Source organism: Anser brachyrhynchus, assembly GCF_964034855.1.
Source record: "Anser brachyrhynchus genome assembly, chromosome: 1".
NCBI lineage: Eukaryota > Metazoa > Chordata > Aves > Anseriformes > Anatidae > Anser > Anser brachyrhynchus.
In genome coordinates, this window is record NC_137694.1 from 72,899,253 (window position 1) to 72,911,848 (window position 12,596).

Sequence of the window (12,596 nt, forward strand, 5' to 3'; positions counted from 1 at the left end):
AGAAGAGAAGAGAAGAGAAGAGAAGAGAAGAGAAGAGAAGAGAAGAGAAGAGAAGAGAAGAGAAGAGAAGAGAAGAGAAGAGAAGAGAAGAGAAGAGAAGAGAAGAGAAGAGAAGAGAAGAGAGAAGAGAAGAGAAGAGAGAAGAGAAGAGAAGAGAAGAGAAGAGAAGAGAAGAGAAGAGAAGAGAAGAGAAGAGAAGAGAAGAGAAAAGAAAAGAAAAGAAAAGAAAAGAAAAGAAAAGAAAAGAAAAGAAAAGAAAAGAAAAGAAAAGAAAAGAAAAGAAAAGAAAAGAAAAGAAAAGAAAAGAAAAGAAAAGAAAAGAAAAGAAAAGAAAAGAAAAGAAAAGAAAAGAAAAGAAAAGAAAAGAAAAGAAAAGAAAAGAAAAGAAAGAAAAAGAAATCTACATTTCAACGCCTATGCTTTTTGCCACTCAGACCACTTAGCATTTTTAAAACACACTATTTATTTATTTGTGTGCTTGACTGAAACTATGGATGCATACTTAATGCATCTGGAATATAATTACAATGGCTGTATGTGGCAATAGAAACCAAGTTCTTTCAGGAAGCACTTCAAGCTCTTGCAAACAGACACAGAAGCCATTCTGCAACAAGCACCTCAGTTTCTCCCATCATCCAAAACAGGCCTCTGCTTGCCACATGATGCCACTTCACGCCATAGCAAGGTTCTGGTTCAGGCTGGAAAAGCAGCCCTGGTCCTGATGACAAGGAGCACCTTCCTGGGTGTTCCCTGGTGGTTCTTCTTCCCAATGCTTTCCCTACGAGCAGGCTCTGAGGAGATGGCAGGATTAAGTGACACCACAATGAATGCTGAAGGCTGTACTTCCAGCCTCCTCTTTCCTCCTCAGGAACCTTTCCAAGATTGACATAGTACAAATTGACATAGTATTTTAACAGACTGCCTTTATCTCTGTGGACTTACACACATATAATTGAAGGAATATTCTAATATTCAATTAGTTGTATTTTTCAAATGGTATGAGTCTCACACTGTAATCATGACATTACAGGACACTTGTGTGTTTTGATATGGTCTTTTTATAATAATATACAAGGCAATGGCATCATTTTGCCCAACTGAAAATCTACATGGTGGCATTGAACCTAAGTTTTTCCACTTGCTGAAATGAATCTCATCATTAAAAGAAAAGAAAAATCCCCCAAGTGAATTGTATTTCTGATTTGTTGAAAACTGCACTTAAAAAATAAAGTAAAATAAAAAGTCCCACCCACAACTCTGTAGACTTATCCAGTCCTCCTTGCATGTCGTGGTGCAGCCATCAAGTAACTGGAAATTATTAAGGATAGAACTGGAGTTTTTGTGATTGAGTTACTTAGAGCTGCATTCCTTCTTACTGAAGAAAGGCACACACTGATGCGCAGATCAGTCTTAGCGCTGCAAAACTACTTTGAAGTAAATGAAATAAAATGATTCAATAGCACTTTTGCTAGTGGGATGTTGGAAGGGCATAGTGTGAGACAGTCTGAATTTTTTGTGCTGTCTTCTGATATATTTGCAGAGGAAGTCAGTTGTGCTCTGATCCAGCAAAGCAGGTGATCATGCAACCAACCTTCTGATGCAACAGAGCACATCTGAGTCATCATTACTCGGGGTAAAGGTGGGAGCCTTAGAGGGTATCCGGAACCTGGGTGTTTCCTGGAGACTTTCAACACAATTTCTTCTTTGGAAAACATCTGTTTTGTGGTTTAACACTGAACCATTAACTGTGTATCCAAGTCTCTTCTCCACTGAAGAGTCCACTGGGTCCTAAGTTCAGAAGGATTTTCCTTGTAACATAAGCCATTACCCTACCACTCATCTCCCCCAGCACAGGAGTCAGTCAGTGCCAGTCTTTGTCTGAAGATATTAGGAGACTGAGGACAGTCTACTTCCTTTAACATTTTGTTGAATCACACAGTTACTATTCATTTAATCATTTGCTTCAAGGCTCCATTATATAGTGACTCATTATACAATCAGCTTTGTGATAATTACCCACATGTACAGAAGCTCACAGGGCTTCAGAGAAAAATATGCAAAGTTTTTTTGTCTCTGTTTTTCATCTGCAGCTGACTTCTCTTCAGCCTTGCTAACAGTGCTTTGTTCTCATGTTGGCTAGCTTCCATGCCATCTTTCTCTTCTTTTTGGGAAGATTCTACTGTGTCATCATCACGGGTATTTTATGCCAAGTTCCTTTTTTTCAGAGATGAAACTTCCCAGAGTGGTGCCTTCTTCTCAGTTCTAAACACTTATTTGAGCACTTCAGTAATGGGCTTTGGCTTTCTAAGATTTTGAGGACAAAGCACCTCCTGACAGGAGACATCAGGTGCAGGCCCAGCTTTATATAAAACATAGATCTCATTTTCATGTTCCTAAATGGGAAATTAGAATTACAGGTTTTCATTTGTGGCCTTAAAGATCCTGACAAGAATGTCTATACACTGAATTACAGTTCCACATCATTTGGCAGCAATTGCCCAAGTTGTCATAAACAGTTTAAATCTCCACCAGTCACACAATTTGCTCATTGGGAAGCAAGTAGCTGGGTAAAACCAATGCCCTTGATGGTGCAGAATCAAAATGTTAAGAGATGCCTGCACAACACAAAGCAGGGTCTCATGGAAATACTTACAAGACCTCTAAATGGTACTGGGAGTGGGTGTGTGCCCTATGCTTACATCATGGTTCCTTAATTCCATCAACTTTCTAAGTATTTCTGGACTGTAGCGCCTTATTTTAGAACTGGATTCCAAACTTTGATCTATCTTATGCATGTTCCACCATCATAATGATCTATTCAAAAATATTTCAAATATTTAAACTTAACTCTATGAGACATTAACTTGTAGAGTTAGCCTGGATTATTATCCTCAATGTAGAGCAAACATTTTTATTTTTTTAGGCTGACAGTTCCACAGCTTCTAAACCAATTATAAATCTCTCCAGATTTAGAGGCACTAACACCATAAGTGGCTAAATCATCTGGGTCATTATTTATCCACAATTTGTTCTATGGGTATTTAGGAAAAAGCCTAAGAGACAACAAAATATGTCCTAATACTCATACACCAATGTAGGAATAACATATGGAGACGAAAGTTTTGCTGTGGAAATGCTTCTGCTGGAGCTACTTTAATGTAAGGGCCAATTTCCTAGGCTACTTTGCTTCATTGACGGCTATACCTTGATAACAACCTCCATGGTTACAGAAGAAATTTGTAACAAAGTTGAGAGTGGAATGCAGCTATTTCACTTCCTAACCAGTGTTCCGATATCTAGTCTGTTCTTCCTCAAAACAATCACTACACAGTGTCAATTCCTATGATCAAAAGTTGCAGCTTCAGGACAACTAGCTAGCTAACAGAAATTTTAAATACAGGGTAACAGCTCTTCACTCTCAAGATTCTCAGTTTTTATCTAGACTCCAAACAGAGCTTTGGCATCCCTACAGTCCTTCTGGGTAACATCTACCAGGGAAACAAGCAGTGTTTCTTCCAGGTCCAACAACAGCTGCATGTGTAGTTGCCTTAAGGACAGTGGATGAGATCAGGACATCAGCATTCCCTCCAGACAAACCAGGCTCCTCTCCATCAACCTCCTAACACTGGTGTGTGTGCAAGACACACTAGTAGTCAAAGCCTAAATAAGGCCAAGTGATTCTTATCTTGCTCTTTTAATGCTGCTGTTGTTACTCAGACTTGGACTGGGTTGGATGAGCTAGTCATAACAGCCTGTGAGAAGGGGAAGCTCTGTAAACATCCCACCAAATTCATGCTTTAGTTTACCCTGATCATTGTCTATGATGCAGAAATTAACTTGTTAGGAAGATGCATTACGCTGATTAGATTTCTTTTATATCCCTACCTTTCCTTGTTACTCCAAGGTAGTGACAGCCAATGCCCTAAGAAGTTGGAGGAAAACTTGATTTTGATCACAGTCTGCCAACAAAAACATGTAAGCTGGCTGGTACAAATTTAGGACATTTCCTGTATGTCTGTTCAAATTAATGGCAAAAGATATCCTAGAAATTGATTCACTGCAGGTTTTTTTAGTGGGAGGTGTGATTTCAAACCATATTTCAGTTCATCTCAAAAGCATTATTAAACCTTTGCATCATAGAAAAGAGGAAAGGAAGAGCCATTATTCTTTCTTGGTTTAGCTGTAGATGAAGGGTTTGCCATCTCTGTGATATGGGATAATACAAAAAGTAATATGACTTTATAAAGTAGGGATTGTCCTTCAAAGGTTTATCTTCTTCTCCTGAGTCAGAAAACAACTGTGGCATTAGACTAGCAAAAGACAACATTACAGTCTTAGGGACGTAGTCTCAACGCCTTCAGTTCCCTACAGCCACGTCCTGTGTTAATCTAGGATAACAGCATGCTACTCCAATTACTAGAAGGCTTTGGAGAAGTCAAGAGAAAAATCATCAGCATCATGTGAAAACAATCTTGAAACAATGTTATGCTAGAGCATCAAAGCTTTCCAGATGGATTGTAATGACCAGAAGTGCATAATGCCAGCTACATTGGAAAACTCTGTTGAGTTTGATTTGTAGATTTTTCTTTCTTTCCCTCCCCCATTTTGGTCTTCCTCACCCCCACCTTATTTTTATCATGTCCCTTTACCAGTGATCTCAAAGCTCCCCATCTGAGTTTGGTTCCTTTGGAACTGTGCCCTGCACATAAAATTATCTAAAGCAATCTTCCTTTTATTCTAATACTGACATTCATAATCCTCTAAGGACTTAAAAGAAAGAGAAGGAATAATATCAATTCTGGGAAAAAGACTTTCATAAACTTAAAGGGTTTTTGATCTGTTAAAATAAAATTAAAAAAAAAAAAAAATCAGCTATTTGTGTAACATTTCCCAGGCTAATCCCTAACGTAATTCAAATGAGATGATTTAGCATAGAGAAAATAATAGAAATTCTTTCTATGGGACCAAAACACAAGGTTTTATTTATTTAAAATAATTGCAGCTGTGGGATAAAGTACTTTAACTAGACCAAACAAACAATCTTTGTTCAGATGTTACAAAAATTGCTTCTCCTCTTCATTCTATTTTGAACAGAAAGGTGATTACAAAGAATAAGAAATCCAGCAAACCCCAGCTATTCACTATTTCAGATCTTTGGAAGATTCAAGGTCACCTATACTCTGCTCAAGGGTACAGGAAGGGATGAAAAAAGATACCTTGCACAAGTAAGAGGAGAACATCCTCCTCCTCCCCAGCCAACTGTATTAATAGCCCTCTGCGAGATGTATTTTGAGAACAGGCTTGTATTGTGCTGATATCTAATTCTCCAACTCCACAACTATTCAGTTACGACACTAGAATCAAGAAGATGCTGCATGTGTGGTAAGATCCACCAACATGTAACAGACCTCTTATTAAAAATAAAGGTTTGCTCTCAACTGCCACTTGAAAACTGAATTATTTTAGAAATAGACCTAAAGTCTAAGAATCATGGTGGTTCTCCCCAGTTCTGTCTCTGCTTTGTCTTCAACACATATCAACATAAAACCATCAGCTGTGAAGTTTCATTTAGAAGTTAATATATGGATGGATTTAGCTTAACTCCCTGCAATGTTCAAACTTCTCCATGTTCACTGAAAAAATTTGTCCAACAAATAAACAGAACCTTCAAGGCTTTTTTCCACTTCCCTAAAGTAAAAACTAGAAGAAATCACAAGGTCTGGAAGCCATATGTTTTTTAATAGATCTAGAAATCGTGAATCTAAATTATAATTTTATGCTGCGGTTTTCTTATTCAAAGTGAAAAACAGAGACTTAATACTTCCTCTGAGCACCTGTAATTAGAGTCAGAACTGGTCCTAGGATTCACATTTCTCCAGATCTTGCTCTTTCTGCTCCTCTGCATCCAGGCATGACCTTTTTACAGTCCAGCATTTGCTAACAGATCAGAAACTTTCCCAAAGTTCATGGATTATCTAACTCTCCCTTCCCTACCTGAAGGACCCATCAACTTTCAAAGTCTTCCCAACTTGGAAAATTCATGTGATTTTTGTCTCTTCTGCAGCTTGACATATGACAAGCAAGCTGAACCAACTGAGTTCTCCTGTATACCTATTGGAGAGTAAAACAAGGAAGAAGATAAATGACAGTTCTGAGACTGTGTAATGCACTCAGCACCATCTAATACACACTTCCATTAGTGTATGGGAACTAGCATCTCTCTTGCTGTCTGTACTCAAAACAATCCTCATATGAGGTTAGAGAGAACAGATTCACTGGGAAAGACAGAATCCATATGGTGCACTCAGGGAGTCTGTCAGATGAACAGCAGGTTGGTCTGGCTGGGGTGACAGGGTAAGAGAAAAGCCAAGATTTTTCCATTTCATGCCTTTAACAACACTGGACTCCTAAGGGACACAAGAAAATCAAGAGTCTGGATAGCATCTTTTCCTATAAGTTAAGCATCAATCCATCCTCTGTGACAGTGAAACAGAATTTATGTTGGAGGATCACAAATCTCCCATGTGCATTGGGAGGGGTGGGCCATACCTAGGCCTATGGGGTTAAGAAGGCTGGTTGATAATTAGATATTTCAGGAAGCTGAATACTGGAAGGAGATGGGAAAAACTCAAAAAAGCTACCACACGCTATTTTTCCTTTCACTGCTGGATACAACTTGCCCAGCTTTATTTTTTCTGTCCCTCTGTAATTCCCGAAATAATCTACTGGTCTTCTATTATATCTACTTCCAGCTGAAAGCCAGAGTTTCAAAGGCACACACAAATTGAGAAGTGTGGAAGCCATTTTAACACTAGCTTCACCAAAGAAATGTTCATGCTAAGCTTTCAGCAGAGCTACCAGAGAGCAGATGAGGTGAAGATTAGACTAATGCATTCACTTCTCATTAGCAGACTTTAAAAGAGATTTTTGTTTTGTTTTTTTTTTTTTTTTGAGAGAGGGCAACATTACAACATCTCTTAAATTCAGATAAAAATAATGTCTGTTACATTAGTATACTCCAATATGTTATTATAAAGTGCTTTTCTATATTCAGGTGAATATGGACTACACAGCTGACAGTAGGACAAAATTTCTTTTTCATTAATCTGTTTCTATTTAATTATTTTGATATATCTCACAGTATTTGGTGTTGATAAACTTACAGCAATTAAGGCCATGGACTTTAAATTTTAAAGGAAAATGTATTTCTGAACTAGATAGCGGAAAAAAAATAATCTAGAAAATATAACTAGTGTTTGTTTTCAAGATTTGACCTTACCTATTTCATACTTTGCAATTCAAATTTTTAATCAAATCATGTTATTGTGAGACTCATGATTCCTGACCACTTAGGATCCAATATAGAACTCTCAAACCTACTTGATTATGGATTTCTTTCCAGATCCTTCTGCCTCTTTATTGCTATGTAGTAACCAGAAAACTCTCTTTCCTTTGTGCTACTTGGTACCACACACAATGCAGTAAGAACCACAGATAGTCAGACTTGTGTCCCCTATAAGTTCAGCAAATGTAACACACTTTGAAGTGTAACTTTCAGGTCTTAATAGAGTACATGGCTCTTCCATTAGTTTAATCTATGAATACTCTGTAGACAGTTGTTTTTTAATCTATTATATGAAATCATATAAATCCTTTAGACAATTTAAAATGCTTATAATTTCTGTAAGATTCAGGAGTTCAGCAGTCAGGGGACTTGCTTATATTCCCTATCAAAGGCAAATTGATGTTGCTATAACCTTTCAAAAAAAGCTGCTCTTGGAAGTGTTACAGTAAATATGTAAATACGCTTTGAAATCTAATATCCTTCCTGAAGTGGAAGCCCTGGAGTAAAAGAGGTCTTTGAGAGTATGTTTTGGTTTCATGGGATCATACGTATGTGATACTTAGCTGTGACCAGCAAGGCCAAGAGTCATCACTACCATACCCTTTGGCAAGAACGTTCCAGGGAGTAAAGCTGTCCCAGTGCAAGGAAAGGATAAGGAATGTGTTTGCACTGTGACTGCATCCAGAGGCCTCTGACTAGGAGTTAAGAATCCATTACTCCAACATATACCATGAGTAGACTGTTTCTGCCTTAATATAAAATAATCTGAAACATTTTCTATGTCACTTCCCTTCTCCTTCTTGCAGAATTTCTTCATCTCACAAAGCTTTTTACGTGTCTGTTCATTAAGTTTCTGTCTCCAGCAATAAAAGGTCTTAGAGCCAACATAAATTACATTGACAGCACCATGCTCAGTAAATCTGTACTGTTCTACAGCAGCAGAGCACCTGATATCTGCCCTTCCCTTATTTCAAAATAATTCATCTCAGCCACCCCTTTCACTACACCAGTCCCAACAGGCTGATGGCTCTGATGAGTTTCTCAGGAAAGAATACTCTCAGATGATTCCCAGAAAATCACCACCTTTTCCAGCCAGAGTCCAAATTGCACAAAATTTCCTCCTCTGGCTGTACTGCACTTTCCTCCTTGGCCTACTCATAAAGAGGAATTAAGTTTTTGTTCTTCTCCCTAAAAGAGTTTTGGCTCTGGCCCACCAATATGCTGGTTTGGGAAGCAGGAGTAGCAATTGGTCTTTGTCCTCAGGAGACTGCTTCTAACTGTGGAACATTGGTTGGTGTTGTTAAAGTGAGTAATGATAGTTATCACAGAATCACAGAATTACAGAATTGTAGGGGTCGGAAGGGACCTCAAGAGATCATCGGGTCCAACCCCCATGCCAAAGCAGGTTCCCTAAAGCAGGTTGCCCAGGTAGGTGTCCAGATGGGCCTTGAATATCTCCAGAGAAGGAGACTCCACAACCTCCCTGGGCAGCCTGTTCCAGTACTCCGTCACCCTTACCATGAAGATGTTCTTTTGCATGTTGGTGCAGAACTTCCTGTGCTTCATTTTGTGGCCATTGCCCGTTGTCCTATCCCCACAAACCACTGAAAAGAGGTTGGTCAAATCCCTCTGTCTCCCACACTTAAGATATTTAAACATTGATAAGATCCCCTCTCAGTCTTCTCTTCTCAAGGCTGAACACACCCAAGTCACTCCTTCCTCACAGGGAACATGCTCCAGGCCCTGTACCAACTTTGTTGCCCTCCGCTGGACTCTTCCAGAAGATCCCTGTCTTTTTTGTACTGGGGAGCCCAGAACTAGACACAGTACTCCAGGTGAGGCCTGTCTAGGGCAGAGTAGAGTGGGAGGATCACCTCCCTTGACCTGCTGGCCATGCTCCTTTTTATGCATGCCAGGATCCTGTTGGGCATGCTGCTGGCTCATGGCCAACCTGTCGTCCACCAGGACCCCCAAGGTCCTTCTCTGCAGAGCTCCTCTCCAGCAGGTCATCCCCCAGCCTGTACTGATACATGCGGTTGTTCCTTCCCAGGTGCAGGACTCTACACTTGCTCTTGTTAAACCTCATTTGGTTTCTTCCTGCCCAGCTCTCCAGCCTGTCCAGGTCTCGCTGAATGGCAGCACAACCTTCTGGCATGTCAGCCACTCCTCCCAGCTTTGTATCATCTTGCTGAGGGTGGACACTATTCCCTCATCAAGGTTGTCGATGAAGATGTTGAACAAGACCAGACCCAGCACCAGCCCTTGGGGAACACTGCTAGGTCTCCAGCCAGACTCTGCACCACTGATCACCACCCTCTCAGCTCGGCTAGTCAGCCAGCTCTCAATCCACCTTACTGTCCACTCATCTATCCCACACTTTCTCAGCTTTGCTAGCAGGATGTCATGGGAGACAGTACCAAAAGCCTTGCTAAAGTCAAGGTAGATGACATCCACTGCTCTCCCCCCATTTACCCAGCTGGTGATGCCATCATAGAAGGCTACAAGGTTGGTCGAACATGATTTCCCCTTGGTGAATCCATGCTGACCACTCCTCGTAACCTTCTTCTCTTCCAATTGCTTGGAGATGGTGATGGTTATGTTATGGTTGCAGTACAGGAAAGGACATTTCAGGGCTAAAATAACAGAAGAATGAACTAAGATGTTCCACAGGCTCAGGGAATTCATCAAAAGCAGAAGTACATGCACCACTTGGAAGAGACTATGATGCTGTGTCTAGAAGAAGCTCTCCAAAGGAAGACACAGGTTGATTATAAGTGGTTTTCTGTCAGGCTAGTGCACTCTCTTTGAGAGTGGTATTTTGTTCTTGCAATTAGCCAGTTTGAACAGTGGGTAGCTCACGATCAGCTTGAAAGACTGAAACCAAATCATGTTACAAAGCATTTCATCTTCTGCCCAATTCATGTTTCATAAATTTGAAATGGGATTCATAAGCTACACATTGCTTGTGACGTGTGTTCCACAAATACTCCCTTGGACCATGTACAGGGGAAAGAGTGCTCTCTTTTTCAATTCTGTCTTTTAACTCCTTCAGAAACTTACAAATGACATTTGAAGAGTTCTTACACAGAAACCTTGAACCATCCTTCGCTTTACACCCCAAGATTTCAAACAGACCTCTCCTCTTCAGGGTCATCAAAACTCCCTTTGCTCCCAGACAGGACTCTGTGGGCAGTGCAGTGACATTCATACCAGTGTTACTGAGTTTTATTTTGGTTATATTTAAGAAATTAAAGGCACAAGGATGCACACGTAAGCCAATGACATAATTGTGAACTATTCCTCTTTTAAGGGCCTTACTGAATTATGTGCCTATTGTTGCTTCATCCTCAACTGCCTTATGGGTGGATCTGCACTGATAGTAAGAGTGGACATTGGATATATTTTGCATAAACCTGAATGCACACCTCTTCTTCAGGTGTGACCTTGGTGCTTCCTTCAAGCATGACTGACAATAGATAAGAATGTATCAGGGAGCAGTGAGAGTGTGCTGTGCTGCAAGGCAAGGTGAGTGGGGAGTTGAGCGCAACAGCAAGCAACATGAGGCAGTGTCCCCACAGGCATGGGGCTAACCAGGCCCAGCCAAGAGCCCTACAATTCCCAGACATGTTGTAGAATTGTAGGATGGCTTTGGGTTGGAAGGGACCTTAAAGATCATCTGTTTCCAATGCTCCTGTTATGGGCAGGGATGCCACCCAGTAGATCAGGTTGCCCAGGTCCTCATCCAACCTGGTCCTGAACACCTCCAGGGATGGGGCATCCACAGCTTCTCTGGCAACCTGTTGCCTGTGCTTCAGCACCCTCTGAGTGAGAGAATTCCCTCCTAACATCTAACTCTCCCTTCTTTCAGTTTAAAACCATTCCCCCTCATCCAATCATTATCTGCCAGAGTAAAAAGTTGCCCCCCATCTTTTTCTTAAGCCCCCTTTAAGTACAGAAAGGCTGCAATGAGATCTCCCTGGAGCCTTCACTTCTTCAGGCTGAACATCCCTAGCTTTTTCTTCATAGGAGAGGGGCTCCAGCCCTCTGAGCATCTTTGTGGTTCTCCTCTGGACCCGCTCTAAGAGGTCTACATCCTTCTGGTGCTGCATGCCCAAAACCTGAACACAATACTTCAAGTGGGGCCTCACAAGGGCAGAGCAGAGGGGGACAATCACCTCCCTTGACCTGCTGCTGGCCATGCCTCTGTTGATGCTGCCCAGGATGCAGCTGGCCTTCTGGGCTGCAAGCGCGCACTGCTGGCTCATGACGAGCTTTTGGTCCACCAGAACCCCCAAGTCCTCTCCACAGAGCCGTTGTCAATGAGTTCTTCTCCTAGTCTGTCCTGTCCTCATGTCTGAGATTGCCCCAACCCAGGTGCAGCACCTTGCACTTGGCCTTACTGAACCTCATTAGGTTCATGTGGGCCCACTTCTCAAGCTTGTTCAGGTCCCTTTGGATGGCATCCCTTCCTTTTCTTGTATTGACTGCACCACTCAGCTTGGTGTCACCTGCAAACTTGCTGAGATGACTCAATCCCACTGTCTGTGTCGTTGATAAAGATATTCAACAGTACTGGTCCCAAGTCAGAGCCCTGAGGGACACCACTCGTCACCAGCCTCCACAAGGACATGGAGCCATTGACCACCACTCTCTGGGTGCAGCCATCCAGTCAATTCCTTGTCCACCGAATAGTCCACCCTTCAAATCCATCTCTCTAAATCTCTGTTTGGAGATCGGGATGTCACGCAGGACTGTGTGAAAGGCTTTAGAGAATTCCGGGTAGATGACATGGGTCAGTCTTCACTTGTCATCTGATGCAGTCACTCCATCATAGAAGTCCACAGGATCGGTCAGGCACAATTTGTTCTTGGTGAAGCTGTGCTGGCTGTCTTGGATCACCTCTTTGTCCTTCATGTGCTTTGACATTGCCCCCAGGAGGATCTGTTCCATGATCTTGCCAGGCACAGAGGTGAGGCTCACTGGTCTGTAGTTCCCTGGGTCCTCCTTTCTACCCTTTTTAGAAATGGGAGTGATGTTTCCCTTTTTTCGATCAGAAGGGACTTCACCTGACTGGCATGACTTTTCAAGTATGGTGAAGAGAGGCTTGGCAACTCCATCAGCCAGTCCCCTCAGGACCCTGGGATGTATGACATCAGGCCCCATAGACTTTTACCTGTTCAGTTTCATCATGTGGTCCTGTCTTCCCTGATTGATTTCTTACACATAGGGAAATGTCCACAGCAAGGAGGCT